The sequence below is a fragment of the Artemia franciscana genome, chromosome 14, assembly GCF_032884065.1.
Source record: "Artemia franciscana chromosome 14, ASM3288406v1, whole genome shotgun sequence".
Lineage (NCBI taxonomy): Eukaryota > Metazoa > Arthropoda > Branchiopoda > Anostraca > Artemiidae > Artemia > Artemia franciscana.
In genome coordinates, this window is record NC_088876.1 from 17,227,043 (window position 1) to 17,251,935 (window position 24,893).

Here is a 24,893-nt window from a genome sequence, read left to right on the forward strand (position 1 = left end):
CAAAGTTGAAACTCTTAGAGAATACTTAATAGAATGTAAGACTACATCCGAAGATACGATGTGCACACAGGTTGTCAAAATGGCGTATCTTCTTGTCTTAGAAACACCTAAGGATGTTAAGTTGAAACTTTTGAGGAATGTTGAGTGGGGACAATGAACAATATCAAAAGACATTGGGTGCAAATAGGTTTAAAAAATGCGATATCTGCTTCAGGAAAGACTAAGGATATCAAGATAAAAGTTTCAGAAAAGGCAAAGGAGATGTTGTACTAATTCAAAAGGTTAAAATAAAGTAGATGCAACATCTTTGGCAAAACGATGCATCTAAAATCAAGAAATAGCTCTAATGTCCCTAAAACAGTAATAGGTCATTGAAATTGGACAATAGAAATTGTAACGCATTTTTTTAAGAGTCAAAATGATGGGAGGACAACCAGCACTCGTCCAGTGCTATTTTCTAAATCAGTAAGATGACCGAGCTCCTCAAATACTTTCTCATATTTTTTCCTGTCTTTTGTGACGCCTCTGTTCCTCGTTTCTGTTCTATTCATACTTCTAGTTTTTAGCTTGTGTTTGTCATATGAAAAAAGAATCGTTTCGACTAGTCTGTATTTTCTGGGTTATCATAGCAAAAACAAATGTAAGAAAATACTATCTTAAATGCTTTTTTACTTTCAATATCTGTACGGGCCATAGCAGGTAGTCGCTGAAGTTTACGGAAGCTAATTAGAAACGTAAAAAACGTATGATCTAGCAATCCTACTTAATGTAAATAAGTTCAACTTATTCTTAAATCGACAACTCACTCTGGTGCTGGCAATCAACTAGTGATATCTGGCCAGGTGGTCTCTGGAGCCTGTATTAAAAAAAAAAAAAAAAACTCCGGGGTCGACACAATCCCGTTAGACCAGTGGCAAGTGTTTTAAGTTATTCCCTGGGGCATATAAGGTTCTTATATAAGGATCTGTTGCATAAACTTCAGGAGTAGCTCATTTGATTCGAAACTGAAATTCCAGCAATATTTTAAAGAGCCAAAATTGATCGGAGAGGGCATCTACACCTCCCCCCCCGAAATACACCCTATTTTCCTTAAATGCATCTGATCAATTTGGGATAAGTATTTTCTTTGAAATAGTCCAACGATCAGATAAAAAAAATTCAGGATTAAAATACCTCCCCTCTCAAGAAATTGTGATCTAAGGGTTGTAACTTGCGTATAAATTGTCGTATAAATTTCTGAAGGGAATCAAATGATTAGAAATTCAAAGTTCTATTTCCTTTTTTAAGAGTCAAAACGACCCGGAAGCAACTACCCCCCTCCCCCTACAAACCCTCTTTTCTGCAAATGCGCCTGATCAAACTTTCTATATAGTCATTTTGTTTTAAATACTCTCAGCAGGTAGTCGCTGAATTTTACGAAAGCTAACTAGAAATCTGGAAAACGTCCGATCATGCAATCGTACTTAATATAAAGAAGTTCAACATATCCTTAAATCGACAGGCACACAGTGGTTCTGGCAATCAACAAATGATAGCTAGCCTGGTGGTCTCTGGAGCCCGTGTTATTCAATTCCGTGCTCTAATATCCTTTCTATATGATTTAATAGGTTTTTATTGAAAGTTCTAATTCCCTTTTTAAGAGTCAAAAGTGATCCGATGGCAATTAGCCCCCTTCCCCTGAATCCTCTTTTCCCTAAATACGCATTTTGTATGTAGCTATTTGTTTGAAAGAGACCAAAATAGCTACGAAGACCACACTGCATTTCCATAACAAACAAATACAAAGTAGAAACAATAGGGAAAATCTTTTCAAGACAGTGGGAATCAGCTCTGTGAATATCTCGGTCCTATGTCCAAGGGCCATCTTCAGCACAATATGAGAACGAGAGAGAAAATATGTATATATAAATAAACTTACATTAAATTGTGAGAATCAAAACTAATAATGTTTTTTGAAAACATTTTTAAAAGCAGCCCTAGCATCCTTACTTCAACGAAGTTCAGCCAGGACTGACAAAAAGAATGAAGTGAAAATATAAATTCATTCAAACTAAACTTAACTTACTTCAACTTCGTTGAAGTAAGGATGCTAGGGCTGTTTTTAAAAAAGTTTTTAAAAAACATTATTAGTTTTAATTCTCACAATTTAATGTAAGTTTATTTATATATACATATTTTCTCTCTCGTTCTCGTGTTGTGCTGAAGACGGCCCTTGGACATAGGGCCGAAATACTCACAGAACTGATTTCCACTGTCTTGAAAAGAGTTTCCTTATTGTTTTTATTTTGTATTTGTTTGAAATAGACCAAAGATTATATAAAAAAACTCCAGGGATAACACCCTCCCCCAAAAGAAAGAAATCTGGGAGCAAGTGTTTTAAATTATGCCACGGGGGTCTATAATGTTTTTATGGAAGGGATAGTCGTATAAACTTTGCAGGGACTCATTTGATTGTAAATTGAATTCCGTAGAGCTCTTTTTAAGAGTTAAGAGTGATCGGTGGGCAACTACCCCCTCTCAAGGCCCTTTACCTCCCAAACGCATTCGATCAAATTTTTGACATATCCATTTTGTTGAAAAATAGTTTAAAGATCAAATAACAAAAACTCAGGGGTAGAAAAAACTGTTGTAAGATATGACCCGAGGTAGATACGGAACTATGTAAGGGGCGGCTGTATAAACACCAGAGGTGGCTCATTTTATTGGAAATTGAACGTTCTCGTTACATTTTTAAAAGTAATCAAAAGTAATAGGAGGGCATATAGCCCCTCTCAACACCCTCTTTTCTCCAAATAAATCTGATCAAAATTTTGATATGGCCATTTTGTTTGAAATAGCGGAACGATTAGATGACAAAAACTCCGGTGTCAACATAAGCCCCTCCCCCCTGAAACCCAGCAGAAGGGTTGTAATTTATGGCCTTGATGTATGTAAGGTTGTTTATGAAAGAGGAATCGTACAAACTTCGAAAAGGACTCAAATGATTTGAAATTGAATGTTCTATTTCCCTTTATAAGAGTCAAATTGATCTGATGGCAAATAGTCTCCCCCACCAACTCTGAGGCCATAAGGCTCCGATATTTTCCCCAAGAGGCACTTCATATGGAAGGGATGGTCGTATAAACTTTGGAGGGTGCTCATTCGATCGGAAATCAGAAATTATATTGCGTCGATTAGGGTTCAAAAGTGATTGGAGGGCAAATAGCCCCCCCCATACGTTTTTACTTCAAATACATCCGATAAAATTTCAGAAAACAGCTCAAAGATCCGATAACAAAAACTCCGGGGTCAACAGAGACCCCGAGGGCCCAGGGGAAGTTGTTATAAGTTATGCCGAACTACATAGTTCTTATGGGAGGGATGTTCGTATAGCCTTCAGAGGGGATTCATTAGATTGGAAATTAAAATTTCTAGTTCTCTTTTTAAGAGTCAAAAGATATCGGAGATCAACTAGTCCCCCCACGCCATTTTTCCTCTAACCCCTCCGATAAAAATTTGGGACGGTCATTTTATTGAAAATATTTTAATCATCAGATAACAAACAATCTTGGGTTGGCACAACTCCAAAGCCTAGTGGCAAGGTTTTAAGCTTTGGCCGGGGGGCACATAAGGTTCTTATATAAGAGGTGGTCATACAAACTTCAGAAGTAGCTCATCTGACTGAAAATTGAAAGTTCCAGTTACATTTTAAAGAGTCAAAATCTTGGGAGGATATATATCCCCCTTTTCCCCATCACATCTTATGTTCCTTAAATGCATCTGATCCATTTGAGATAGTCATTTTCTTTGAAATAGTCAAATGATCAGATAACAAAACCCCTGATCAAAATACCTCCCCCGGAGATGTCGGAGGATCTAAGGGTTGTAACTTTTGTCCCAAGGCATAAAGACTTATGAGAGAGATGGTCATATGAACCTCGGAGGGGGCTCAAATGATTAGAAATTGAAATTTCTATTTCCCTTTTTAAGAGTCAAAAGCAACCCGATTCAACTAGCCCCCCTTCCCCCACGATCTCTTGTTTCCCCAAATGCGTCCAATCAAACTTTTTATGCAGCCATTTTGTTCAAAATAGACCAAAAATCATATGGAAAAAAAATACACCAAAGATTACACAGCCCCCCTCCCAGAACCCGGGGGCAAGCGTTTTTCGTTATGTCCCCTAGATATACAAGGTTTTTAAGGAAAGGATAGTAGTATAAACTTCGGAAGGGGGTCATTCGATTGCAAATCCGAATTTGTGTTTTCGTTTTTAAGTCAAAAGTGATTGGAGGGCAAGTAGACCCCCCAAACAAGGCTCTTTTTCCCCAAATGCATCCAATCAAAGTTTTGAGATATTCATTGTGTTCAAAACAGTTGAAACATAATATAACAAGAACTTTGGGATAGGTACAACCCCTCAGAACCCGAGGGCAAGTGTTGTAAGTTATGCAACGGGGACATATAAGGTTTTTACGTAAGGAGCGGTCGTATAAATTTCAAAGGGGGATAATTTGATTAAAACTGAAAATCCTAGTTCCAGTCTTAAGAGTCAAAAGTGAACAGAGTACATATACCCCCCCCCCCTCAAAATCACCCTCTTCTCCCAAACGCATTTAATTAAAATTCTGAGATAGCTATTTCGTTCTAGATAGTCCAAAGACGAAAAAAAAAATGTTTTGGGGTTAATATACCCCTTCCCAAAGCTCGGGGAAGGGTTGTAACTTATGCATGGCTGTATATAAAATTATTATTGAGAAGGTAAACTTCGGGGGGGACTCAAATGGCTAGAAATCAAAAGTGCTAGTTCTCTTTTTTAGAGTCAAAAGTATTCTGATGGCAACTTGCTTTCCTGATGGAAATTGAAAGCTCTAGTTCCCTTTTTAAGAGTGAAAGGGGACTGGAGGGAAGCTAACCCTTCTGTTCTTTTCACCCAAAATCCATCCGATTGAATTTTTGAGATAGTATTTTTTTAAATAAGTCAAAAGATCAGATAACAAAACTGTAGAGCCAACCCCCCCTCCCAAAGAACGGGGGCAAGTGTTGTGTCCTGGGGGCATATAAGGCTCCTATGCAAGTGTTTTGAAAATAGTTTAAAGATCAGGTAAGTTCAACCCCCACCCCCACTCAAAAAACTTATGAGCGCTAGTTAATTTCAAAATTTAAGGGAGCTGACCCCTGGTATTTTCTGTATTACCCCGACCCCACCTAGAAAAACTTGTTAACAATATTCTATTCTGAATTATGGCAATTTACTCCGGGCTCTCCATGGCCCTCCATATTTCCTTTTGTACTAATTACAACATTGAAAATAAAACGAAAATTGCCGTGAAACCACACCAAGATTCCCCAATAGGCACACTAGACGCTTCGGCTTTCACTATTCCCGAAGTTTGGGAATTTCCCCGAAGATCTTGGAAAAACGGAGCGGCAAAGTCACTTTGGCCTAGAAGTGTCAAAACTTTAAATCGGCTTTGAGTGAAATTAAATAAAAAAAAAAATACTGCAAGTAAGGAGCGACATTAAAACTTAAAACGAACAAAAATTATTCCGTATATGAAAGGGGTCCCTTCCTCAACGCCTCACTCTTTACGCTATTCTTTTTTTATTGTTTTAAAAAGTAGAGTTCTGAGAAAGAGTCAAAATACAGCGTAAAGACTGGGGTGTTGAGGAGGAGACAACTCTTTTCATATAAGAAATAATTTGTGTTGGTTTTAAGTTTTAATGTTGTTTGTAGTTATAAAAAAATTAAAATTTTTGTATAATTTCTTAACGTTTTTGAATTAATGCATGTTTTGATTTTGGCTCACCGCATATGAATAATTAAAACCAAATTTGTATATTTTTTTGGGTAAATGGCTTTCTCATACTTTTGATCGGACAATTTTGATAAAAAAGGGATGGGGGAGGAGGCTTTTTTGCCCTCCAATTTTTGGTTACTTAAAAATACAACAAAAACTTTAATTTTTTACAAATATTTTTATTAGTAATAAATATGCGCAACTTACGAATTAACCTTCGTAACGAAATTCTATATTTGTATATTTTTATTACGTATATGAGAGGGTTCATCCCCTCGTCAATACCTCGCTCTTTACACTAAAGCTTCAATTTGGTCCCAATCCTTTAAGAATGACCCGTGAATCGCAAAGGTCGTAGAATAAGTAGTTGAAATTACTAAAAATACTTTAGCGTAAAGAGTGAGGTACTGTAAACGAGACGAACTCCCTTACATACATAATAATTTCTGTTCATTTTAAGTTTTAATACTGTTCCTTACTTCCAGTTGAAAAAAAAACTTTTTTTTTATTTAAAAAAACAAATAAACACACATCCGTGATCTTCTGTCTTCTGGCAAAAAATACTAAATTCCACATTTTTGTACATAGGAGCTTGAAACTTTCACAGCACGGTTCTCTTATACGTTGAATTTCATGGTGTGATTTTCGTTAAGATTATATGACTTTTAGAGGGACGGGTTTCCCCCTATTTTCTAAAATAAGGCAATTTTTCAGGCTTGTAACTTTTGATGGGTAAGACTACGCTTGATAAAAAATATACATTTAAAATCAGCATGAAATTGCAATTCCTTCGATGTAACTAGTGGTGTAAAAATTCCGTTTTTTGGAGTTTTGGTTACTATTAAGTCGGGTCGCTCCTTTCTCTACAGTTCGTAGCCAAGAACAGTTCGAAAAGATCTTGAGCTCGTGAGCTTTTAGCAATTAACATGATTACATATTGAACATTCAGTTTAATTTTAATAGTTCTTGAAACCCAAAACGAACATAAATTAAATAAATTACCATAGCAAAAAAATATACAACAGATACTAATATAAATGAATAAATAAATCTTAATGATTGAAGTTTAAATGAGATATTCAAATCGAACTTAAAACAAAGACAAATATTTTGGTATTGAAGGATAAATGAAACCCAAAATGAAAAGAAATTAAAGAAATAATTATAGGAAACAAACATACAATAGGTACTAATATAAATGAATAAATAAATCGTAAAACAAGTGAAACTTAAATTATATTTGCAAATCAAGCTTGAAATGAATTAAAAAAACTCGAATTTTGTTCGAATTAAAAAATTGAGTTCGAATTATGAAAATTCAGTTCGAATTTTGTCCCAATTCTTTAAGAATGGCTCCTGAATGATAAAGACCATTTAATTAGAATAAAAAGCTCTTTTATAAGTTCAAAAAAATCTTTTGCATTCAATGGTGCCTGTTTTTTCTTGATTTGCATTTATAATATCTTAGTATTGAATAGGGGGCGACCCCTCCTCAAAGATGTAACAATTTCTGTTTGTTTTAAGTTTTAATTTTGCTCTTTACTTTCAGCTAAAAAACTTTTTTAATTTAAAAAAGTGTCTGATTTAATGTCTGATCGTTTTTTAAATAATTTTGGGAAATCTGGCTCCATAGAAAGATAGAAAATTCTCCATAGAAAGATCCTACCACTTAACCTTCCCCCTCCACAGAAAAAAACCCGAAAAACATCTGTATACTTCCCAATAACCAATGTTGTACAATGCAATGGACAAAGTTCAAAACTTGCAACCCTTCGCCTGGGGGCTGTGGGGGTCAAATAATTCTCAAGGACATATTCATTAGATTTTTCGACTAGGCTGAAAAAAATAGTCATCTCAAAATTTAGTCGGGTGACTTTTGGGGAAAAATGACATTGGGGGGGCTAGCTGCCCTCCAGTATTTTTAGTCACTTAAAATGGGCTCTAAAACTTCTTATTTACAATGAAATCAGCCTTCTCTCAAGATTCTACGATCACTGGTTCGATACGTCCGCTCCTTGAAAAAAAACCCACATCCATGAACTTTCTTGTGGCAAAAAAAAAATGCAAGATTTCACATTTTCGTACACAGGAGCTTGAAAACTCTGTATTATGGTTTTCTGGTACGCTGAATCTGATGCTGGTATTTTCTTTAAGATGGCTTGATGTTTTGGGTGTGTTTGCCCCCATTTTCAAAAATTTGACAAATTTTCTCAGGCTCGTAACTTTTGATGGGTGTCATTAAATTTGGTGAGCTTTATATATTTCGTATAAGCATCAAACTTTGATTATTTTTATGTGTCTATTGTTATCTAAACTCTATTTTACTGGGTTTTGGTTACTATTGAGCCAAATCGCTCCTTACTTACAGTTCGTTACCACGAACTGTTTGAAACGAATTATATTACAAACATTTTCTTTTATATTTTTTTCCACCATTGAAAATAAACATAAATATTACAGTAAAATTAAATTTTGAACTGATGAGCTTTCAGAAATTTATACCATTATATATCAAATATTGTGTTTAATTTTATTATTTCTCTCTGACGGTGTTCAAGACAAATATAGCTTCGCTACAAACAGGAGTTGGATGCTGCCTCATTCCCTAACTGTAAAAGTCTAAAGCCTGCTGGGTCGTTGGTGCTTCACTGAAAACGAATTATATCACAGATATTTTGTTTTCCAGTTATTACAGCATCCAAAATGAAAATAAAACTAAAGTAAAATAAAATCTTGAACTGATTATGTTTCAAAAATTAATAGAATTATATCAAACATGAAGTTATATTTTATGTCTACTTTCCAAGACTATTCAGTTAACATATAGTTTTCAGTAAAGCGCCAATGTGGCAGTAGGTTTTAGGCTTATGCAGTGAGAGAAGGATCCAAAGCCCAAACTCTTGTTTGTAGTGATTTTCGTTAGTTTCAATCTTAATTTGAGCATTCAACTTAAATTTTACTCGTTTTAAGATTTATTTAATCATTTATATTAGTATCTATTGGATGTTTGTTGGCTATGATTGTTTATTTAATTTATATTCGTTTTGGGTTTCATTTATGCTTCAGTACCAAAATGTTTTTGTTCGTTTTAAGCTAGATTTACACATTCAGCTTAATTTTTCTTGTTTTAAAATTTATTTATTCGTTTATGTTAGTGTCTGTTGTATGTTTTTTTGCTATGATTGCTTATTAATTTCTGTTCGTTTTGGGTTTCATTTATTGTTTAATAGTAATTTCAGGTCGTTTTGAGTTTGAGCTATTGTTGGTTTCTCCTTCTTCTGATACTAAGTTTAATACGACCTATACTTTTCTTTAAAAAGCTGCTTTTTCGGAAACTGCTGTCGGAAAAACTGCTGTTTAACTAATTCCGCTCAAAACATTCCTGTACAGCACTGTACAGTAAAGTAAAGCACTGTATAGTTCTATACACAAAACATTTCCTGTACAGCACTAGTTTTTCACAATTCTATAAACTTAGAAAAAAATTACGAGTCGGCTTATTTGAACCAGTATTGCAGATATATGTTGTATAAATTGCAAAGCATTAATTTTTGTTCTTTTTAAGTTTCATCTTTACTTTTTACTTCCATCACAAAAAAAATATCGTTTTTTTCTTTTCAGACAAAGAGTCTAAATTATGCTCGTCCAGGCTATCTTAAATAATTGTTTGGGGAAAAGGGTAGTTTATATAAGTGCTCTAAAAGTTCAGGAGCATATATGTACTTCATTTTAAAGTTCCATCTTATTTATTTTCATTTAAAAAAAAACATTATTCGCTTATTAGGACGAAAATAAAATATTAATTGTTTTCCTTGTTAATTTTCCTGCATGATTGCTCAATAAAGTCATAGCTCTATCCGCATTAGCCATTATCCGGTAAATTTACCACTGAAGTGACCTGCTTATTGCTAATAATTTATTGACTCTTATGGTAGATTTATGATTGAACAGAGACAGCAGTATTTGCCTTCTCCTTTAATTCAAAAAATTAGATTTTTTCAAACACAAGTAAAGAGCAATATGAAAACTAAGACAATCAGAAATTGTCATATATATAAAAGGAACGATACATCTTACCCTCTTTCCTCTCTTAGGATTTATGCTTCCTAAAAAGCGCTTTAGGATCCAACAAATGCAACCAGTTGATAATTGCAAGTTAAGCATTAAACAGGTCGTGGTAACAAACTGATGAATTCTTTTGGTCACGAACGGAACTATTCGGTAACGAACTGTAAGTAAGGTGCGACTTGGTTTAATAGTAACTGAAATTGTAAAAAGTTTGGCAAGCATAAATCAGCCTATAATAATAATAATAATAATATTTATTACCCACAAACATACACAAGTATAAACAGAGGAGTACAGAGAAAAAAAATATATGAGAAAGATATGAAAGTTATATGATTCTCATAATTATATGAGAATCAAATGAGAAAGATATATTTCTATATATGAGAAAGATGATACACCTTACCCTCTATCCCTCTTTCCATTGAAGTCTGATTTGTACTTCCTAAAAACTGCTTTAGAATGCAACAAATAAAACCAGGTGTAACAAACTGATAGAATAAACTGATGGTAACAAACTGATAGAATTCTTTTGGTAACGAACCGAACTATTTAGTAACGAACTGTAAGTAAGGTACGACCTGGGTTAACAATAACTTAGACTGTAAAAAGTTTAGAAAAAAAATACAAATCAAAAGATCAGCTTTATTGATCATTTTAGATACTAATTCTACGGTTATTTTCGAAATATGTTTAGATTTAACTAGTGTGTTCAAACAGTTGCTTTAACAGTAACGAACTGTAAGTATGGTGTCACCCGGCTCAATAGTAACCAAAACTCAAAAAAAGGAATTTTGATACCAATAAATGTATCAAAAGAATCAAATTTGTATGTTGATTTTAAATATATAAGTTTCATCAAGTTTAGCTTCCATCAAAAGTTACGAGCCGGAGAAAATTTGACTTATTTTCAAAAAAAGGGAGAAATACCCCATAAAAGGTCTAGAATTTCAATGAAAAGCACAACATCCGATTAAGCGTATCAGAGAACCCTACTGTGGAGGTTTCAAGCTCCTATCTGCACATATATGGAATTTTGTACATTTTGTTTGAAAAAAGATCACGGATGCGTGTTTATTTGTTTTTTTTGTTCGATTGTTTTACCAGGGGTAATCTTATCGACCCAGTAGTCCAAGAATTTCGCAAGATTTCTAAATCGAATGGAAATTAAAAGTTCTAGTGCTCTTTTGAAGTGGCCAAGGCAACTAGGCCCCCTCCCACGCTCATTTTTTCCCAAAGTCAACGGGGCAAAATTTTGAGAAAACCATCTTGTTCAGAATAGTTGAAATATCTAATAACTATGTCTTTAAGGATGACTTAATCCCCCTAAGTCCCCGGGGAAAGGGCTGAAGTTATGAACTGTGCTCATTATTTACACATAGCCTAGTATTGGTTATTGGGAAGTATAAGACGTTTTTTGGGGGATTTTTTTCTGGGGGACGAACAGAAAATAATATGCATATAAGGGGGTTCGCCCCCTCGTCAACGCCTCTCTTTTGATACTAAGGTATTATTAGTAATTTTAAGAGTGCTATTATTCTAATTAAACGGCCTTTGTGATTCAGGGGTCATTCTTAAAGAACTGGAACAAATTTCGAACTCTAGCGCAAAGAGCACGGTATTGACGAGGGGGCAAAACGCCTCATGTTATGTATATGAGGAAGTTCACCCACTCGTCTTTTCGAACTTTGAATTTTGTCAAATAATGGCCGAAATAAGCAATAATTTGTTTGTGTTGTTTTCCAGCCATTCTTAGCGTTTTATTTTACCTTAAGCCGCTTCATGACTATAATTTTCATGTGATAATAAACCAAAGATATTGTATGACTATCATTTCCATAAAAATAGTTTCGACCTCTTTAGCCGTTTTGTTACTATGCCTTACAAAATTGGGTCCGCAAATATTTCTCAAATTTAAGTTACGTAGGAAGATCTTTCCATCGAAAAATTTCTCGTGTGGGAAGGGAATTTTCCATGGAGTAGAGGCTGGATTTCCCGATATTATTTAAAAAACGATCAGCAATCAAGTAAAAACAAGTTTTTTCAATTAAAAGTAGAAACAACATTAAAACTTAAGATGAACAGAAAATATTACGTATATGAAATGGGTTGCCTCTCCTCAGCAACTCGGTCTTACGCTAAAGTTTTTTTTTAACCTTTAAAAGAGGTTATTATTCTAATTAAACAGCCTTTCTGATTCAAGAGTCATTTATTAACAACTGAAACTGAAATCAAACTTAGTTTATTATAAGGTTTATAATAAACTAAGTTATTAGTAAATATAATAGTTTATTATAAACCTGCATTAATACAAAAATATGCTTAAATCAAATTTTTTAAAAATAAGTTTCTTTTTACTGAAATTAAGGAACAACATTAAAACTTCAAGCGAATAGAAATTGATCCGTATATAAAAGGGGCTGTCTCCTCCTGAACATCTTTACGCTAAAGTTTTTTATTGTTTTATAAAGTAGAGTTGGGAGAAAGAGTCAAACTTTAGCGTAAAGAGCGGAGCGTTGAGGATTGGACAGCCCCTTTGATATACAGAATAATTTATGTTCATTGTAAGTTTTAATGTTGCTCCTTACTTTCAGTTTGAAAAAAAATCATTTTCTAATTTGTATACAAACGGCGAGGATTTGGGGGCCAACATATGCGTGTCTTCAATTTGCACAAAGTTTTGGCACTATTAGTTTCAGCAAAATTTCGGATCTATTCATACGAAATTATTGAGGTAAATCAAGAGATTTTGCGCATGCCAGAAACTTAAATAGCGAATCAGTAATTAACATAAATAGTACTAGAGAATATTTTGCTCTTTACCATTAGCACAATCAACCATATATTTTCGTTAAACGCACTTTGATGAAGATATTTTTAATCAAGGAAGCGTCTGAGGGCATAGTTGTCAGACTTCTATTGTTTCAATTTTGACTGTGCATATACAGAAATATTTTTTTTTTCATTTATAGTAAATTGCAAATAACATTTTTTGAAAAATTATGGAATTCGGAGAGTAAAATGATTAACCCAGGGATGATAGAGTATTTCTGAAAAATTTTGAAAAAATGGAAACGCACTGTCTGATAGAAAATTTTTGGTTGCTTAATAATTTCTTCAAAGCGGCAGTTTCGTTAAGTCCAATAAAATTTAGACGATTATCGTTATCAGATGTAAAAAAAAAGAAAAAAAATTCTGAAAAATATAAAAATGTTGGTGTTATTAACCGCAAGTGCTTTTTCAAATAATATCCAAGATTTAGCTACACTAATCTTTAAGATTGCTAATTCTAAGTGCTAAATTTTAATGGACAACATGCCTCTTCAGGAACGAATGCACCATCAGATGAGAAAGCTCCATTTATAGTTGTTTGACAATTTTGAAGCGATTGGCTGTCTTGAAAATTTCTATCTCTGACTTTTTGGGATCACAGTTAAATTTGTCGTTTCAAACACAACCTTGGCGTGACGCAATCTTTCTTTCCTACTTAAACGTTTGATAGAAATTTCTAACGGTCTTTCTAAAGAGTCTGCCCCTGATATTCTAACGACAGTGAACCGATGTGATCACACCAAAGGAAAAAGGAAAAACACAAAAAAACAAATAAATCCGAATATGAAATCATCCTTAACGAAAAAATATAGAATTTCAAGTTTTTTTACACAGGGGGAGGGGGGCTCTATTGCTCTAGTTATCTGAAACAATAAATACCATGGTGTAATTTTATCTAAGTCAGTCACCCTTTTGGGGGTGTTCCCTCTTTTTTCATAAATAGAGAAAATATTATGAGACTCGTAACTTTTGTTGGGTAGCTTTAATCTCAATGAATTTTATATATTTAGAATCACCATAAAAAGTTGATTAATTTAATATAGGTATTACAATTACTTTGCTAGAATTCTGGTTAATCATCTAGTTTTTTAATGAATAGTATTGTTTAATACAGCTTCATAGCAATTTTTTTTTTTTGCATCACTGTAAAAGCATTTGCAAAAGACCAATAGACGAAAATGTTTAATGGAATCATACCTTTCCGAAGAATTTGGTAATAAGAACGTCCAAAGCTTTGTTCAAGGGTCAGGTTCGGTTAAAAAAAAACATCATTGAATCTAGAAACACTCCTCTTTTAACAGTTACCACAAAAAGTGGATATAGAACTCTTTTCCTGAGAACGAAGATAGAAGTTCAAGTTGGTCTGTAGCAGGCTAATGGCTATACTGTATGAAAAAAACTTTTTCCTGTCCATGTTTCCTAAACTCAGAAATATTATGTCAGTTATTTTTTCTACAGGAATTTTTACAGGAATGTAGAAGTCACGAACTTTGACTGAGCCTCTAGCTCTTCACTAGAAGCGTACTTGTTGCGTTTAATAGTGGTTTTTCCTTGCATTTAAGGAGAAAATGTGAAATGTATATTCCTGGTTTATATTTATACTTGAAATTAATATTAATTTCAGTCATAAAATTAATACTATAATTATATTTGGAATTAATTGGAATAACATCAACTAATCTTGATTGAGCTTCAAATAGTGACTTTTTTCATTTGATAGTTTTTTTCAAAATTTTCGAATTACATGTTATGCAGGATTAAATTTTGACTTCATTGGTCTGAGTCTTACATATTTTTACCATTTAAAAAGAGTAAATAAAACGTCCATGAATTTTCGTGTACTCTTTTTATAAAGTGCTTCATAAGCTAATGAATAGGCACAAACTTGAGAAATTTCGATACCGACTTTATTCTTTTTTCATGATTGACTCTAAAAAGGGAAAGTAGTAAAAACAAACAAACTTGACAATGAAAAGGGAAATAAAAGCTTACTAATTTGACATTAAAATATATTTTGACATTAAAAGATAAATATGGCTCGAAATTTTCTTGACGTATTGGTTTCGCTAGCCTTGATTTGATTAATGTACAAATCACCGTTCACTTCGTGCCAAGGTAATTAGCGCAGTTAAATGTGCTAAAATAATAGTTGTTTTCCCTTTTTTGTATCAGATGAGTGATAAATATCCATATAAAGATTTCTTAAAGAACAAACTATCTGTCTTCCTGATTCCCTGATCAAATTATGAACGGAATTTTGCTAAAATATTCGTGTCCAAAAATGGCAAACGTAAAGGTCCTTTGAGATTAATATTGTACATCCACAATATGGGTCAAGAAACATGAAATACTAAACATGAGCGATAATCTTATTAATGATTATGCGTGTCAGAAATAAATTTGTAAGTGATCTTCTTGTTTAGCTAGAAGAGATATCAGAATTAATGTTGAAAAATAAAATCTAAAGAGGAACTAACACCATGACAATACCTAAGAACTGAATTTCTGATCCAACGGGTCTATGGCCAGTAGGAAGACAAAGCAGAAGAAGAACTATCAAACGAATATTTCGGCTTTGTACAACAAGGAGTCCTCAACGTTGACAACCACGTTGAATCTTTCAAATGGTTCTCAATGATCTTTGACCGACCATGAAATTAGTAAATCTTAGTGTACAATTTTAATTCAGCAGAAAATTCAAATAAGCTCAGTTTTCAATACTATTTTCTATTGGAAACCTGGGTGCTTTTTTGGATAGCCTACAGAGGAAGTGAAGACACTGAACGTTACCTTTTATTTCTTACATTCAAACAATTACTTCTATCTTTAATCCAGAATTCAAAATTTGACCTTTACGCTTAAATGCTATTGTTCAAACAATCTTTAATGCTTCTAAGCAACGTTTTATTTTGGAAAAAACATAGACAGTTTTTTTTTTTAATAGAATGATTTCCTACCCGTAAAATTAACTTTTATTTTCATTCATTATAAAGCAAATGTAAAGAACGTTTTGCACATCTTTAAAAACCTTGTTCTTCAGTGCGAATTTAATGTCGTGATGATGAATATTACTTAACTGCCCTGCTTTTCCGGGAATACTTCTAATGTTTTGGCAAAGCACGCCCAATTTATTTATTTTTTTCGTTATAAGAATCAAAAACCCGTTGGGACGGAATTATCATCACCAGGTACGTCACTTTGGCAATAGGAAGTACTCAGATGAAAACTTTCACCTTCATTTACTACCTGTTGGTCTTCTTGAACCAACAAAAACAGTGATTTTATTTAGTGAATTTCCTATTGATAAATGCACACGGATAAGAATAATTGAGGCCAATTTCAAAACAAGGGTAATCGTCATTTCCGTTTATTTTAAGCGTTTCCCATGCTAGCTGTTCCACAGTCTGTGAGTGGTAAACAGGGGTGAACCCAGATTCAATGTTTGGCTGGGACATCAATGATACTTTGGCTACCCTGTTTACATTTCCCCCCTCAACCATGTAAATAGAGCATCTTTGAATTTTCTGGGGTGCATGTGCTCCAGAAAACATCCCGGAATCGCTGCTAGGCATATTCTCTTGAAAGAATTCCTCCCTCCCCATGGAAAGTCCTACACTTGGAATATTTCCCAACAGAAAATTCCCCTTGTGGAAAATGCCAGACCCTGTGAAAAATTCTCCCCCAACGCAATATTGAGCAGCCAAAAAAGTACGACGAATAAAAATAATGAAGAAAAGAAGAGTTTTAAAATATTTGAATTATATTCCAAAACATAGGCATATTTATTAATCCTTGTTTGTTTATCTTAGTACTTCTTTTTAATTTTGGGGTTGCTGAATTGTTATAGCAAGGCTAGATAAATCTTAAAAGAAATGATTTTAAAATTGCGATAATTACTTACTGTGAACTTGGTCTGGTACCGACCTGAGGTGTCACTAACCAGAATGTTCGGGGGAGGGAGCAATAGATTTGTTGACTGGCTTGTCATTTTTACTGACTATTTCGGATTATATTATAATTAAAACTATTTTATTAAAAAATAGTAATAATAATGCATAAACAGGCATCCTTGATAGATGTTCTGCAAATAAATCGCAAAATTCACGTTTTCGTAGATGGGAGTTTAAAACCTCCACATTGAGATTCCCTAATATGCTCAGGCTTGTGGTGTTTGATGTGTAACTTTAAACTTGATGAAGTTGAATATTTGGAATCAGCATGAAAAAACAGTCTTTTGATATATTAATTGGGGTAAAAATTCCTTTGGATAGAGTTTTAGTTGCTATTGGCCCGAGTAGCTCCTTACAGTTCGTTACTACAAACTGATGGCTTCTACAAAATGTTCCACATGGATTTGTAATCTTGGTAGATTTTCCACAATCCATCCTTTTTTCTATTCTTTTTATATGTCTTAATTTCCATTTGGCTGCTCAATTTTATCTGAGCGGAGAATTTCTCAAGGGCAAAATGTTGGGAAGGGATCAGGAAGGAACTTCCACCGGGGTAGTTTTCATGGGAGGAAAATTTTCTTGAGGAAGGTGGTTCCCGAGGAGAATATGGTCCCCCATGTCTGCCCGTGGCAACAAAATATCGCTGGATAAGGTTTTTAAATGAAAAGATGCGTTCAATTATGCTCATATAGTGAATGTTGAGACAAATATAGCTCAGAAATTCTTCATGTGTGAATTGAGGAGCCACTAGCAAAGATACTGAGACAGGAGCAACGGATACAACCTGATGGCTGATCATTTTTACCGACCAAGTTTAAGCTTTCGCTACAACGATGGATATAATTCTTAAATATCTAAAATCGGTGGCACTCTATATCTCAATTTAAAAACCTAATTTCTCTTGTGGACTCCTTGAACTAAGATAGATACACTAGGTAGCTAGTGGAACTAATTAATTTGAAAATATACGATGCTCTATAACGGCTAGTTTCTTTTCATAGGCAGTCTATAACAACCATTCATGTTTATCAGCTGAATTTTTGTTAGGGGAAGAATGGTATACTGCTAGTCAGTATGACCTCTTAGACTGGGAGGCTACATAAATACTATTTCCATAGTTCCTAGAATTTTTTTTTGACAAGCCAATAGTTTGCAAGGGCCAAAATCCGATAATTTGGTAATTTTCTTTGCCGTGACCTTTATTGCTACTTTAAAAGGGCACTATATATTTAAATGTTCATTCGAATTTTGTTTAAATAATTTGTGATTACGGACTGTCAGTGGTCACATGTATGACCATCTTTCTCTGGAAAACTGAGAAATATTATGCTTTGTCTTTAGTGACTTTAGGGTTTCCGTATACCATGAGTTTTGATGCATGATTTCCTGCAAGACCGCATACCTTTCTAGAGGAACTCAATTGCTTTTTTATAAGTGCGTAAAAGCACTTATGTGCTAAGAGCTTTTTGTCTAACATTAAGATTGATACAATTTTCAAAGTTATAATTAGCATAAATAAGATATTTTTTGAATTTCCTTTTTTCGAGTTTCATTTTCTACTAACAAGGTTCACTCTTCACTTGGAGTTTGTTGTTGCGGACTGTTTGGTCTACTGCTCTCTTAAATGCGGGCGAGGCTATCCCTACATGAACCCCGATGCACGGCTAAGTTAAAAATTTGTATAACAATACTTCGAAAATGGTAGTCATCCTTCGGAAAGTAAAAATTCCAAATATGTATTAGAAGGTATGGGGGTGGGGCGCTGAATATAAAAAATTAGTAAGGTCATTATTTCTTCGATTTCAACATTTTTTTTTTGGACAGTCTTTCTATAGGGACATCTCTCATGTATGCAGGAATGGGCTAAGGAAGCACAATCCCTGGTAAGCGAGAAGAAATTAAAAAAGTGAAAAGTAGAAAAATGAGAAGGATTCCCATTTAAATTAGACTAAGCTCCTGGTAGCAATACCCCCTTCCTTTCTGAGAATTTCCTGGCGGCAATCATAGTGTCACCCCACCTATCTGTCCTTTATATCTGGCATCATATGAATGTAACCTTTTTTGTTGCACAAGTTTCTAGAACAAGAGGGGAGCCTTGCATCAGTAGAACCCATATTAAGTCTGTAAATATTCCCAAGAATCAAGGAAGATTAATTTCTACCCCCCCCCCCTTCTACCCCACCTTTCTACCCCACGGCCTTCTTTAGGCTTCAGACACAGTACTCCTTCCACCTACACAAAGATACACTGGGTTTGGCAATAAAAGCTGATGCACAACTACACATCCCTATACATAACAAAAAGTATGGCTAACTTCTAAAATTGGAAACTGGCGTCAGTGTCGACAAAATCACCGACACCTACTAGCGCTTAGTGTCGTTCGTCGTTTGCTATTCGCTCGTCGTCATCGCAGAATTAGTGCAGTTACTTCAAACGGCAAAATTAGCGTAGTAATGACTGTCGGAGCTCAGTTTATGAAGAAAATACAATTGGGAAGTCTGAGTAAAATGCCAAGAAATCCAAATGCTAGAATATTTACGCTATCGCTAGTTTCCACTCACCGACTATGTGCATCCTTAGGATCGAATGTGCGCCATTGTGGCATTAAAGCCTTTGAAACTGAGAAGCTTTTTATATGATCTTTTTATATGAGTTTACAAATTTTCAATAACAGCTTTTTTGGCCTTCTTTGGTTCAATCTTTTGTTTTGCGCCACAAAATTGCAGAAAGGATTTTTTTTTTGTTGCGGCACAATCTTTTTTTCTACTTAAAATGGGCCCTAGAACTTTCAATTTCCGTTTAATTGAGGATTCTTCTGATTTTCTAGGATCTTTGGTTAAATATGATCATCTCTGGAAACAGAAAACAAAATAAAAAAACAAGTAAACACGCTTCCGTTGCGATTCTTGGAAAAATGTTTAAATATCATATTTCTTATATGGTAGCGCGAATCTCGACAATTGAGTTCTCTGATCCGCTGAAATGGATGGTGCAGTTTTCACAAGGATCATGTGTCCTTTTAAGGCTGTTTCGCACCTTCTTGAAAAAAAAAAAAAAAAAAAAAAAAAAAAACAGACAAATCTTCCAAGGCTCATAGCGTTTGGTTGGTAAGATTAAATTCAGTGAACTTCTTATTTTTAAAATCATATCCCAGGACAATTCGTATGGAAGGAGATTTCATAGAAACTTTTGAGAGGACTCCTTGGATCGGAAGTTGAAAATTCTAGTACCTTTTTATATTCAAAAGTGATTAGGGTGACAAACCCTGGCCCAATAACTAAGCTTTTACCGATGATATCCCCCCACAGTCCCTAGAGCAAGAGCTGTACATTATAAAACTATGCCAAGTGTATACATGAACGTTTATTGTTGATATGGTGAAATCTTGATGGAATAGGAGGGGCCATTCCTCAATATCTATCAAGAACTCGGCTAAAACTCCTTTACCCACCTAATCGGGTAAGGGGACAATCAAAAGCGGGCTTAGAAAATATAACTGAATTTTACTGCCAGAGTGTATAATCAACAACTCACTTTAAGGGTAACTTATATGGATGTATCTTAACTAGGACTTTTCATTAACTAACTGTAAAAGTTATGTACATACAAAAAGGAAAGTCAGCTCCCCCGCAATCCAGTGTGAATGTTAACGAATTAGAAGAATGAAAATTTAAAACCCAATTTGACACTATCAGAAAGTAAAATCACTGAAGAAAGATAGGTCAGCTAGTTTGATGAGCCATGCAGAAAAATTGATGCTGTATGCCAAAGTGTTCTCTTGGTCGTATTTAAGCTTGAAAAATTAATATATTTAAAGCGTTTGTGAAATTAGTAAATACATATAGGAGATCCTGGACATTTATCTTATGATTAGGGTCAGGGACCCAATACCTTCCCCCTAAGATAAATGGCCAATATTGTGACAAACTGGCCAGCATCTCCAAAGAGAAAATACTTAGCATCGACTTGAAATTCTCTTAAAAAAAAAAACATATCTGGCCAATGTACATTGCAATTTAAGAAAAGCTGGGCTATAGGCTTTCCAATGTATAATGATTGGGAAAATAAGCTGTGCAGCTATGGCAACCAGGTTTGGAATGTCGAAGAAGCGGATTCATGGGATTAATGGAAAATGATTGTGCTAATATAGCTGTGTGATGCCTTGTCTGAGGGGGAGGGGGATGTATATACCCACCAACCCAGTAGAAAAAGGGAAAAACTAAAATGGGACAGGTATTTTTCGGGTTCTGGGTCATCAGGGATTTGTAGTACGATTAAATAAGAAATTCCTTTTGCTCTCTCAAACTTACACTTGAGAGGAATGAAATATAGGGCTCTGGCATATGAGACGGAAGCACGTGTTAAGAGAGACTGGCTCAACTATCCTCTTAACCTCCATCGGTTAAACGAAATCAACATCTGATTTAAAACAAGACTTGGTGCATGGTTGAGTTTAAAATTGCTTCTGGTAAAAAATATATAGGTTCATGGTAAAGAAAAAGGTACAGAGAAATGAGGCAAAAATCAGATGGAACAATAAATAAACTTTTCCAGGGTCATTCCCCATGGGATGGTTGAAAAAAGAACCCACGTCGACGCCAACATAGGGTAAGGAGTGGGTATTTGGCTACTGGTTAAAGGTTTGGGAAGAATAGTTTATGACTGGCAGTGGGGGAGAGTATCTCCCAAGGACCATAGTTTAGAACGACTAAACCTCGGCACGGTAGTCACAACTGGCCCAAAAGTTGTGGGTTGACAGAACTAACTATCATCTTTGAGCTCCCCAAAGAAATCCTCCCCATTAATTGAGGCCGACTGCGCCAAAAAGTTGATCGGACAGATCCCTAACTCCTTCCCTGGCTTTTCAAATCTAACCCGAGTTTCATGTCCGCCCTGAATTGTCAAAATCTGTTTTAATCCTTCCAATTCTACCTCTCAATTATGCTTATTTTCCCTTTCAAATTGTTGAGCAAAGAGATGCAAAATTTTTCCTCAGTTTTTCAGTCACACAAAACAAATCATCATCAAGTGCAAATCCGACGATAATGTCTGCTTTTTCAGACTAGATTTTCAAACTGTAGTTTCGTTTCGCAGGTCTTTTCTCGGTTTTAGTCTTTTTTCCTATTCTCAAAAAAAAAATCAATAAATTGTCACTGAAAGAGTCCTTTGACGTAATTTCCTACGGAGTTCCCTCTGATATTATCGATATTATAAGGAGTATGTACAAGAAGGCGAGAAGCATTGTGCAGACTAGTGATGGACTCACTGAGGAGTTTTCTACCTCCACTGGTTTTCTCTAAGGATGCCTCCTCTCACTCATTCTTTTTTGCCTATTCCTAAGCACTGTGCTCTCACTTGTCCCTGATAACACGGGAATATTTGTTTGAAGGATGCCTTTTTGACCTACTTGCATATTCTGATAACATTACTCGGAAGAACAGAAAAATAGAGAAGATCCAAGCCAGTGCAAACGTTATCAACAAAGTAGCTAGTTGCATTGGAATGACGATAAACACCTGCAGGACGAAGATGAGTATCACGGCTTGCACCCCCTCCCCCTCGTCAAAGTCACTATTTGGTGTGCGGAAATCGAATGGGTCGATCGATTTATTTACCTAGGAAGTGTGGTGACATCCACAAACGACTCTTCAAAAGACATCAAACGACGCCTGGCTCTTGCTTCTGCATGCTTCAAGTCACTACGCTCTATTCGGAAAATAAACAATTCCCTTTATAACTGAAGATACGAATCTTCCGTGCCTTAGTGATTCCAGGTGCAACGTATGGAGCAGAGGCATGGACTCTTAAAGTCGATGACAAGCACCGACTGGCGGCATTTGAAACTAAATTGATCTGAAAGCTCAGTGGTATTATTTACCTTGAACGAGTATCAAACGAACAACTGCGGTCCTCCTTGTATTACCTCAAATCATCACACAGACCTTTAAACTCAAACAGCTTCGATGGGGAGGACACGCTCAGCGGATGTCCCCAGCCCAACCGCCTAAAATAGCCTTTAAGGGAAGAATAAATACCTCTTGCCCCAGGGGATGAGCTCCCAAGTGCTGCTGGGGAAACTTTTCTGACCAGCCTACCCAAGTACTGCTGAAGACTCCAACAAACAGGGAGGCATGCTTAAAGTAATATTATTTTGCCAATAGAGGAGAAGCCCCGAATCAATCAACCTGGCCAGATGGGAATTAAGTAAGTTAATAAAGGGAACAGAGACCCCCCAGCTGGTTTTTCATATTTGACCATAGATTGAAAAGGCTAATAGTGTTAAGGTGAAGCTTTCAGAAAATCTTGAAGTAGAAATTGACTAAATAAAACACTAGACGCAATCCATGTTGTTAAAAGAGTGTATCTGCAATATCTCAGGAACAGCTAAGGACATTAAGTTAAAACATTTAGGGTGTGTTGCACTAAATCAATAGACGTTATTTGTATTTATGTTGTCAAAAAGGTATATCTTTAGCATAGACTTTCAGGGCATGTATAGGGGAGTGATAAATAAAAGAAAAAGACACTATGTGCATCCATGTTCCCAAAAGGTTTTCTCCCCAATTTCTCATATACAGCTAAGGATATCGAGCGAAAATTTTGGGGAGCTTTAAGGGGTATGTTGAACTAAATCATAATACACTATATACGTCAAGGTTGTCAAAAGGGTGTATATGCAATATATCAGGAAAGGCTAAGTGTTTAGAGTTGAAAACTTCATAGCGTTCTGAAAGAAAGAAGTAAATGACTATAAGTACACCAAGTTGTCAAAGGGGCATATCTGCAATATCTCAGGAGCATCTAAGGATATCAAGTTGAAAATTCAAGGGAATATTCAGAAACAAATTGAACTAAATCTTAAAACTCTACGTGCATCCAACCTATCAAAAGGACTTGTACGTAATATTTCAAGAACGGCTGAGGGCACTATGTTGAAACTGGCAAGGTACTTTGAAGAGAGCAAGGTATGTAAGTGGTGAGATGCAAGGTGAATCCAGGTTGTCGAAATAGCGCAAGACTAAGAGTATGAATTGTGGTTAAATTTATTTTTTCAGGGGTTTTATATTAACCTGAGTAAAATTTCAGGCCATGAAGACATATCGGTTGAAGTTTAAAACCAAAGGAGCCTCAACTGTAAACAAATTATGTTGCAGAGATTCTTTACGCCCTGTTTGTTGCTTTTAAACTTGAATCAGAACTATTTTGAAAAAGGAGCTTAATAAGTATTAATTTAAACAGGCAAGCACTTAAAACGAAGTCTAACTCTATAAGACACTTACGACAAAATGGTCAATCATTATTCGTTTATATTTAGGGTTGTAATGTGATGGTGGCCAGGATGACTTCAGTCTTATAGAGGGTAAAAATTAATGCATATTTTCAATCTAAATGTTTCAACAATGTTCCCCATACCTATTATTCCAATGTTCTACAGTAAAATTATTGATAATATTTTTTGCAAAATTTACCCCCAAAAAATGCAAAAAAGAGGCAAAACCTCTGTATTCTTAAGTAGAAATACCAGTTAGCCACCAGGAACTTTTTATAATGCAATGTTACAGTGGGGCTTTGCTTTACTTTGATTTAACAAGGCTTTCAAATTATTTAATATGGCTCTTTACTTTTCTTTTGAAAACTCTATTATTTATATATATATATATATATATATATATATATATATATATATATATATATATATATATATATATATATATATATATATATATATATATATATATATATATGTATATATATATATATATATATATATATATATATATATATATATATATATATATATATATATATATACATATATATATATATATATATATATATATATTTATAGAGATTCTAGTTACTACTATTAAGAGTCGTTTTAGTTCGCCACCAGGAACTTTTTATAATGCAATGTGACAGTGGGGCTTTGCTTTACTTTGATTTAACAAGGCTTTCAAATTATTTAATATGGCTCTTTACTTTTCTTTTGAAAACTCTATTATTTATATATATATATATATATATATATATATATATATATATATATATATATATATATATATATATATATATATATATATATATATATATATATATATATATATATATATATATATATATATATATATATATATATATATATATATATATATATATATATATATTATAGAGATTCTAGTTACTACTATTAAGAATCGTTTTAGTTCGCCACCAGGAACTTTTTATAATGCAATGTGACAGTGGGGCTTTGCTTTACTTTGATTT

At 34.4% G+C, this 24,893-nt stretch overlaps 1 protein-coding gene across 5 annotated transcripts in view; it reads left to right on the plus strand.

The window, feature by feature from the left end:
• The window catches only part of LOC136035406 (serine protease filzig-like), a 71,490-nt gene that overhangs the window by 16,615 nt on the left and 29,982 nt on the right, over positions 1–24,893 (plus strand). The window contains exon 1 of one of the 5 annotated variants that reach the window (XM_065717193.1): positions 2,069–2,151. The exons of 3 other annotated variants lie outside the window; for them this stretch is intronic. The gene's annotated coding sequence lies outside the window, so the exon portion shown is untranslated. Of the gene's footprint in view, positions 1–2,068; positions 2,152–15,882; positions 16,029–24,893 lie in introns of those variants that run through there. One more of the 5 variants, XM_065717192.1, reaches the window with a different exon arrangement.